The sequence below is a fragment of the Sinocyclocheilus grahami genome, unplaced genomic scaffold (assembly GCF_001515645.1).
Source record: "Sinocyclocheilus grahami isolate Dianchi unplaced genomic scaffold, SAMN03320097.WGS_v1.1 scaffold14.1, whole genome shotgun sequence".
Taxonomy (NCBI): domain Eukaryota; kingdom Metazoa; phylum Chordata; class Actinopteri; order Cypriniformes; family Cyprinidae; genus Sinocyclocheilus; species Sinocyclocheilus grahami.
Window position 1 is genome coordinate 1,399,531 of NW_015505193.1, and position 9,954 is coordinate 1,409,484.

Here is a 9,954-nt window from a genome sequence, read left to right on the forward strand (position 1 = left end):
ATATATACATATACATACACACGTGTTGAGAAATAAGTTAATCAATAACCAAACTAACCAGCCCCTAATGAAAGCTGTAACAACCCAACTACTCATTTGAGTGTATTTTTCTGTTTATTTCAATTTGATGTTTACTTTATGTATACTGATTGCATGAAAAGTTGCAAACTTCATAGTCTCAAGAGGTCAAACTAAATATTAAATGAGCTATTTAATTTCTGAGTATCAACACTTTCTGACCACTGAAAGAAAGTGCTTAACCTGACAAAAAATAAAGAAAGACAACATGTTGTGGGCAGCCCTGCTGTTTTGTTTGAGAGAGTGATTTCATATTCACAGTGCAGTTTGCTGATTCAGGGTCTCGGCTTCCTGTTTTAATGCTAATCTAATGTTCCCGCAGTATCACAGCAAAAATACTATTGCACAGATACGAATAACAATTATGAAACATGCTTTTTACAACATGATGCAGCACGTATTTAAACTACAGAGTACCTGAGACATCGTAAAAAAACACTTGAAACACTCTTCATGCCAGCTTTTGAAACGTTTGTTTTATTTTTATCCTTTTAAGCACATACATGAATGCATGAACACACAAGAATGAAAACTGTTACAAGGGTTGAACTGTAAAATGACAGTATCAAATCAAACCAAACTTGAACCTGCTAACCCCACACCCTCTCCCCTTCTCTCTTGCAGTCACGCAAACACATACACATGTTCTCCCACTGTATTTAGACAGCTGTCCTCTCTGCTGTGTGCTTGTCTTTGATCTTTGATTTAATGCCCCATTTACATTAGAGACACTGGCCCATTCAGGAGCGAAACTTCAAAAGAAAGAGAGAGAAAGAGGAAAAAAAAGAAAGACTGGACGTAAGAGAGTGTGAGAGTGGTGGGGAAAATGTATTACTTATATGATTTAGAAAACGGAGGCCTTAAAATATTTCGAAATAAGTCAGCCAGCAAAGAACAAAATACACTAACAGGAAGTAAAATGCTGATGCTCTTCCTGAATGACATGCAAAAAGGAAGTCACAGACAAAAATGCAGGATCAAAGGTCAAAAGTTATTGCTGATGTTACTGCAGGGCCGTGATTGTTGTGATAGCTGTCTCCTTAAAAATTAGGCATGTATTAATAGTTGCATTTGTGTATATCAGGTTCCAACAGGCAGGAACGTAGGCCAGTGTTTCACACATGCACACTGATGCATTCTGTCAGCATGCTTACAGTAAGTCACACGCTTCAGTTTCTAGTGTGAAAGTCTGAGCGTGATGTAAACGTATTGATCTAAACTGCAGCAAGACCCGACGGGATTATGAAATCAATGCTACACTGAAAGAGTTCTTATTCATTTGACTTGATCTTATGCCTCTGACAATGCATGGGAAATGCTCGTGTACACTGCTCTTCTACAGTCAAAATGCAGCACTTGTTATACACATCTCATGGAAAGTGACACTGGGAACTAAAGCTTTTATCTGTTAGGATTGTTCATGTAAATATCCTGCATTCATTACCCGAGTATATGCACTGTGAAATGAGAAAGAAAACATTTGTGCAAGATTAACTCCTTTTAACAGCTAGATCATAATCCAAAATCCTGTAGAGCTGAATAACATGCAAAACAAAAATGGAATTGACTAGCTGGAAAAAAATATGTATTTTTAATCAGTGGTATTAACAAATGATTTATGCAACCTCACAAACTGACAAGAGATTACATTGTGTTGGAGGACAATTAGTGACTTGAAAATCATCAGAAATTAATTGGATTGTAAAAACCAGACCGAATAGCCTTTTTCCTAAACAAGCAAAAAAAACAAACAGATACAATATATACATGGTTTAAAAATATATAACTTTCAATATAATATCCATCTATATATCTATCATATATATATATATATATATATATATACATACATACACGTAAAAAAATTTCAATTATGTATATGCTGTATTGTATAATTTTAGATATAGTTTCACGTCACACTGCAGCCACTGCTTAACTTGTCAACTGCCCTTAATGCTAATATTACTATTGAAAATACAAACTGTAAAACATGACGTCATAATAGTATTTATGGACATTTGTAAAGACACCAAATAGACATGCTGAGCTATTTTCCTCTTTCCTTCAATAAAACCAACCTTTTTTACATAAATGTAAGAAAAATGCTAATCATATACAGAACCCCTACAGAAATATATGTCAGCACTATTTGAAAACACTGCAAAATCTCTTTCGCTCACAACAGGCGCTGTCTGTCTCCATTTCCAGTCCATTTCTGAGAAAAGGTGTACAACAATTCCATTGACCTTTGCATGATTGCGGTTTATGCACCTTTTATAAACTATACCTTCAATCTATATATTCAACAGCCACAGCAAACAGCACCCATCTCGTTCTGCTTGGACTAACGCAGACAGTGTAATATAGTTCAATATTTGCAGTGAGTTCTGGTGAGAGTTCACAGTAATGTGGAGGTGACGCAGAATCACTGATCACCCTCGTTTCTCCCATCCCTGCACACACACACACACACACACACACACACATAGTCTGTTTAAGGCGTGGATAGAGAGCAGAATTTGAACTGACAGGCTGGGCCCCCTTGCATTGTTCTCTGGCTGTGTGTGTGTGTGTGTGTGTGTTTGAGAGGCCTTAGTGACTGATCTGCCGATGTGCCTCACTTCTCCACAATCCCAGCTATTATAATGATAAACAGAAAAAGTCAAACCCTGAAGGCAGTGTGTGCACTTTCACGACATTTCATGACACCTTATTTGCAAACACAACGTCTGCACAATCTTTACACTGTCCTGCAAGGTTAGAGACTGCACTAACACATCAAATAAACAACCTACATACACACCTTAAAATGTGTGACTCTTATATTTTTTCTGATTGTATATGAATGATAAAAATAAACATTTATCATGTATATTCAGATATTTTACAATGCTTCCACTAAATTTGGTTAATGCAGTAAAAGGAATGCTTCAACGAAACCCTGTCGAGAACAATTTCCTTTAAACCCTCTCTGGCTCAGCACTATCATTTAGACACCGCTACCCTGCGGAGTCCACTTTTCTCTTCTCTCGCTGTGCCCTTTCATCCCATCTTCTTCCTTTCACCCTGCTCCCTAACTCCGTGAACTCTGACCTGTGAGCCAATCCTCTTTCGCCCCACACCATCTCCTTGTGTTTGTGTGCGTTCTCAAAACAAAGAGTCTGTGCTTGCATCATTTGTATCTGCTCCTCAAGCACACCGTTTTTTTTCTCGCTGTAGAACTGGTTACTCCAGTGTAAGCACTTCATTTCAGGACAAACACTGATTTTATACCTAAAAATATAAACTATTTATTTCACTTCTAATAGGGAATATTCTGAAATTAAGGGAGCTAAATGACTAATTAGGGTACTCTCAAAAAAGTTTTTTTTTTTGTTTTTGATTTTCTAAATCAAGCCTGAAATGTATGCTTGCTTTTATAAGTCCAGCTGCTCAAAAACAAACTATTCAACTATTAAGCCAAAAACTATTGTATAATGAATAAAAAAAGAAACTATTTGTCACAGTGTGACAGATTCACAAAAGGACAGAAAAACAATACCCAAACACACGGTCAGTCGGTCACACACAAGCACATCCACACACACACACACTCAAACATGTTTATCTAAATGAGGACATACTATAGATTTGTATTGATTTGATACATTTAAAAAGTAATTAAAATTACTGCATACCAACTAATAAAAACTTAATTTATGAATCATTTTATCATTGATAATTTCTAGAACATTTTTCCTCCAAAGTATAGGATTGTAAACGCACACAGACACACCATCAACTTTTTTATTCAAATAAAGTTTGAATTAATTTGTGCATTTTAGAATGTAATAAAATATGTTACCCTGGAGCACAAAAGCAGTATTAAGTCGCTGGGGTATATTTGTAGCAATAACCAAAAATACATTGTATGGGTCAAAATGATTGATTTTTCTTTTATGCCAAAAATCATTAGGATATTAAGCAAAGATCATGTTCCATGAAGATATTTTGTAAATTGCCTACTTTAAATATATTTAAACTTAATTTTTGATTAATAATATGCATTGCCAAGAACTTCATTTGCACAACTTTAAAGGTGATTTTCTCAGTATTTTGATTTTTTTTTTTTTGCACCCTCAGATTCCAGATTTTCAAATAGTTGTATCTCGGTCAAATATTGTCCTATCCTAACAAATCATATCAAATCATCAATTTCGAAAAATGTACCCTTATGACTGGTTTTGTGGTCCAGGGTCACATACTCTTCCTTTGTGACTCACTTTTAGGTTTTATTATATTTACCTAACTTCTGGGGACAACACCCACACACACGCACACATACAGTTGAAGGAATACCCAGGACACCAGGGCCACCTCAGTTCTTCTTCTTCTTCCACCATCTACGCTTCATTTCAGACGCAAAACCAAAAAGTTACACCCTTGACTCCGCGTATCTTTATAAATAATATAAGCTATTGCATGCGCGCAAGTGCGTCGCGCCGCGAAGGACGCACAGAGGCTTCGGATACTTCGTATCACATCGTTGCACGGAAGATCTGGACCCGTAGCGCGAGTCAATACTGATGCATTCGCTGAACATGAGCCTGATGCATCAGTGTTGACATGCACAACAGCAACAGCAGCACTCGTCAAAGCAAAAGCACACACACAAAGGACGTTACTTTACGCTTTTTCTCATGCAACTAACAAGAGGGCGACAACTCTTGGAGAAAACAGGTAGGAGAACACCAGAAGAGCTTTTTTAACTTCAAACTGAACTCGCGAAAGACAGTGACATAAAAGAAAGTGAATAGGACGCGCTTTACATACGCGAAAATGTCATAAACATGACAGTAATTAATAAAGAACAAAAGCAGAAACTTGCAAAATAACCATGCATTATGTAGTTTATTGGTGTTAATGTTTATACCTGCTGCGTAACTAAATGCGTAAAATGACTGTAACGGTGAAGAACAGTCATCGGATACAACTTACATTTGGACGCGTCGCTTTGTATTCCAGTAAACACGTTTATAGATCCCATTCGCACAGATGCATGCGTTCACACATCATGCTGCTGAAGTTAAACGAGGTATCTGACTGTTTCTTAAAGCATTTAAAAGGGTTCGTTTTTGGTTGTTCTGCAGACGCCAGACGCGCCCTGGCTTCGGTTCGAGGAAGGAGGAGAGAGTGGGAAAAAAATCAGTCCGGTCTTTATTCCTGCTAATTACTTTCGTGCAAAAAATGGCTGGAATTAACACACTGCGCATGTGCTGATTACACAGTCACGAGGGGAAGAGATAATTAGCTCCTCCTGGATCAATAAGATTCCAGGATGGGAGAGAGAGAGAGAGAGGGAGAGAGGAGGGAGATGCAGGGAGGAGAGAGGGGGAAGTGATGGAATTAGACTCTAGGACAATTTTACATTTGCACAAACAACAAACAATAAAGATGAGGATAAAACAACAAAGTTGCCGTGAAACGAGAAGCCAGATGATGGAGGAAACATATTCAAAGAAATATTTAATAGTCATATGATGAGTATGCAGTAGAGAAGGGACCGCAATGTTTTGTTATAATCATATAATTACGCATGCCTTAAATAGCCTATTATTAATATATACATATATAAAACATTTGTTTCTGTCAATCAATAGGGCTCAAGGAAAGTTTGAAGCGCTACTGTAAGAAGTGCATTTATGTTTCAAATATAATATCGATTTATTGGTTGAATTTTGTATGGAAATGCAACTGGATACGAGATTCAATCAAATAAAGGCAAATGTAAAAATGGTCAAATTGAGCATGGAATTATAGCGGTTTATTCTAGTCTTCGTTGTTCGGAGATGAATACGTAAATATAAATAGGCATCCATTTACAAAATTTCATAATTGTGTTCATTTCAATTACATAAATGTAATAATTGGTTTTCATCAGTGTATACTGTTCTTTCCCAGTGTGTCTCTATCAAAGCGTTGCGTAATATATATATATAAATATTCTGAACCTATTTTAAATAATGGATTTCTGATATTATAAACAAACATGCATCTGTTATAAATAATAAATGTCATTATTATTATTATATTAACAACACAAATTCATCAAATGAAACATTAAAAAGGAATAATGTTTTTTGTAAAACATTTCAAATGAGTGCATCTTTAAGGCCGAGTAAAAGGAGCATGGCATATATACACAACATCTCAATAATAGTCGCATCAATATTTTACCAGTAGCACATGGCATATGTTTCATCTGTGCACGAGCAGGAAGAAAATTGTTTCCATTAAAACTTCTACATGAAAGGAGCGAGTGTTGAAGTGTTTTTTCACTCTACTTGTGTCTTTTGTCATGATAATTCTTTTGTGTTCTTTGTGAGTGTGTGTGTGTGTGTGTGTGTGTGTGTGTGTGTCCGCGCGTGCTTGAATGGCTGTCGAGCTGTTATGGACAACGTTTCCGTTTTGTCATAAAAACCGACCCTGCATTACATAAAGAAATTATCTTTGATCAAAGTTCTTTGCTACATAATATGCACGAACTATATTTTGTGTTTTTTTTTTTAAATTTTTTAAGTCAGATGCCAAATTGCAAATTTCCCTCAAACTTATACACTGGAGAATCCGCGCGAGCACTTCTTTTACAATGCATTAAAACATATAGATTTAACAAAGCTAATGAATATTATTTTTTAAAGCATTTTTGTTCATAATGAACCAATATTCTATTTACCATCGGTCACACACATGGTCATTTTAGTTTATTATAGCCTAATCAAGTAAATCCAAAGGATGATGCGTGAATATAATATTTGAATGTATATAATATAAGCACGGTGTATTTGTGCATTTTAAAATGTTGTGAATCACAAAATCTCGGTGCAATAATTTCCCCCCATGCACTTAGAAATAGGAGAGTTTTATTATTTACGCACGTGCATCAGCTGAGCAACAAAATCATGGTCATTTTCAAGCCCTTATAATGACGTTTCCTTGAACAGCCTTTATGAACAAAAGAACAGAATTCATCAGCCACAGATGGACCAACAGATGAACACAACTTCTGATTCATGCATTCATCCATCTGCAGGAGCACACCACTCACTACTGCTTCAGAGAGATTTGTGCTTTCTTGGGTTTATAATACTTGTTTTTCTTAATTACAACAATATGCATGCTTAGAATGAACACACATCCAGTAAAACAAACTTACTGCATCTTATTTAAATAAGCAAATGTATTTTGTACGTAAGCAAAAAGATGAACCTGTCTGTGAACTATAGACTTCTTAAGTAGGAGTAAAAAAAAAGCAACATCTAGTTTTTGCTCTAGTTTAGAGTGATGATTAAAATGTCTTCATCTTAAATCTATTTTTTTCATGTAGTCACAAATCAACTTAAATGTTTCTAGGACTCTGGCAAACAAACTATACAAATGTGCTCGATGACCGTGTGAGCAGTATGAGGTGATGACAGAGGCAGGTGCTTCTACAGCGCCACCTAATGGCTGCAATCATTTTTCAACTGCTTATAGAACACAACAATTTTTCTCTCTCTAAAAAAACAAAACAAAAAACAAACAATGCATTTAATGTTAATGCCAAAGCCAGCACAGTGTAATCTAATTGAATTATAATACAGCACAGATAACAAATGAGTAAAAATGTATTAAGCAAACCAGAGTCTTTGGGTTATCTAAATAAATTATGCAAAAATTACCTTCTTCGACATTAAGTATGTAAAAACAACACAGCTAGAGAATAAATGACAAAACATGTTACTATATACCATACTAAATAATAAGAGTAGTTCAGTCAACATGATCAATCAGTGAGATTTTCCTATTCTAACACACTCTAAAAAATGCTGGGTTAAATACAACCCAGTGCTGGGTAAAATGGGGACCCAGCAATTGGGCTGTTTTGACCCAGCGGTTGGGTTAAATGTTTAAATGTTTAACCCAACCTTCTGGGTAGTAACCCAACCGCTGGGTCAAAACAACCCAATTGCTGGGTTTGTCCCCATTTTGCCCAGCACTGGATTGTATTTAACCCAGCATTTTTTAGAGTGTGTATTTTATTTAGCTTAGTTTTAATTACATGATTGTTTTGAAGATTTTCACTTGTTAAACATCATTTACACTTTGTGTGTACATTTTGCAGAATAATTAAGCCAAATAAATCTGTAAGATATTTCTTTGCATGTAGGACTAACTGAAGAGGCATAATTAATATTTTTTTTTTTTATTGTTTATTATGGGTTTTCTAGTTTAGAGATCAGAACGTGTTGAGCTCTGTCGTATAACCATCTTTGCAAATCAAGGATTTGCTTAAATCTTTTATATGGAACAGGTAAATCAAAAATTCAGCTAAATTATTCATACGGACTAGTCTGTAAAATGTGTAAATTTATATGCTTAAGCCAAAGGTGCTTTACATAAATGTGGGTGGCTGCAGCAAGGCCAGATCTTGTTAAAGAACATTTGTAATTTCATGACTCATGCTGGATATATGTTTATTTGTAAAACAATACAACACCCCATATGCAGCTCTCATTTCTGGGAGGCGTTTTTCACAAATGTGAGCCATGGTGTGAGCCACTTTGCATAAACACTATTTCTCAGCTGGAAAAGAGGAATTGGAATAATACATGTCTGCTGGGAAATCCTATTTATGTTCCTGATGTGATACCTGTGTTCGGGATCTTCAGAGGTTGTGAGAACAACAGTACACAAGAGCCCTAAATCCAGTCGCTATTGATCCGGGGTAAAGTTTCAATAGCTGCTAAATCCCTCTGTGGATTTGAATCTTTTGGAAGGAAATTATTAGGATAATCCAAGTGGGAATGTTTACCCCAGATTTGCTAGATTCTGTATTACTGAATGTTGCATGCCTTGGGAATCAGTACACAATCATGCTCTAAAACTGATGCACTGTCCTTAAGAAATGACCTTTCCCATCTGAAGCAATGAAAATAGGAGAATAAAATAGCAAAAAAACGTTCTGAAGTGAAATCACACTAAATTTACTTCTGTAATGGATGGATCTGAATGCATAAAGCCTGGCATCTCGGCTGCTTGTGTGAATGTGTGCGTATGCATGCGTGTTTGTTTATACACGCGTGTGTTTCTGGCCTGCTGCCAGACCTCTATATGTCTGTGTGCCCCACGGCAGTGCTGGGGGGTCATTGTTTTCATTGTGATACAAATGCCACCCTCGCAGATTAATCTAATGTGGGTTAATTACCCCAACATGCTAAACACACACACACACACACACACACACACAGAGGGTACTTGATGTGTTATGCAAATTCTTTACTTGCCTTTTTAGCAGTAGTAATAAAGTAATAATCAATCAGAAATAATGTATATTAATTAATTGAATATCTTTGCTACTTTCTAAAGACTAACTTGCTTTTATGTTTTAAGTGCATTATTCAGTTTACATCTGATTTCTTATCTAGCGCATATTAAGCTTTTTATCATACCAAAAAAAAAAAAGTACATTTTAAACACAAAGAAATTAAATACAAGGATATCAAGTTGGCACTGAATCACCACTCTCCCAAATTTATTACATATTTATAATTATAAGAAATCTTTGAGTTGACTATAAACGCATATCCATAAGCAGCATCTGTGGCATGCTGTCAAATAATTGAATCATCCAGAAGTTTGTATAAAAAATGCATTAACAACACACATTATAAAGGTAGTCAAAGTGCAAAACTGTTAATGCTTTTGTTTTGTTCTTACAGACTGTGACATGACTGTCCATATATTTTAAATTGGAATTCTGTGTTAAATCAAATTTTAATTTCATGAGTTTTAAAATTCTGACAATGAGAGATGACGATCACCTCTGAAGATGCTGCCAACATTGGAGTTCACAAC

The 9,954-nt window shown here is 35.7% G+C and overlaps 1 protein-coding gene across 1 annotated transcript in view; it reads right to left on the reverse strand.

Moving 5' to 3' along the window:
* The window catches only part of zfhx3a (zinc finger homeobox 3a), a 24,303-nt gene extending 19,056 nt beyond the window's left edge, over positions 1 to 5,247 (reverse strand). Inside the window, exon 1 of the mRNA XM_016291996.1 lies at positions 5,056 to 5,247. The gene's annotated coding sequence lies outside the window, so the exon portion shown is untranslated. The remainder of the gene's footprint in view (positions 1 to 5,055) is intronic.
* Between the last annotated feature and the right edge of the window lie 4,707 nt (positions 5,248 to 9,954).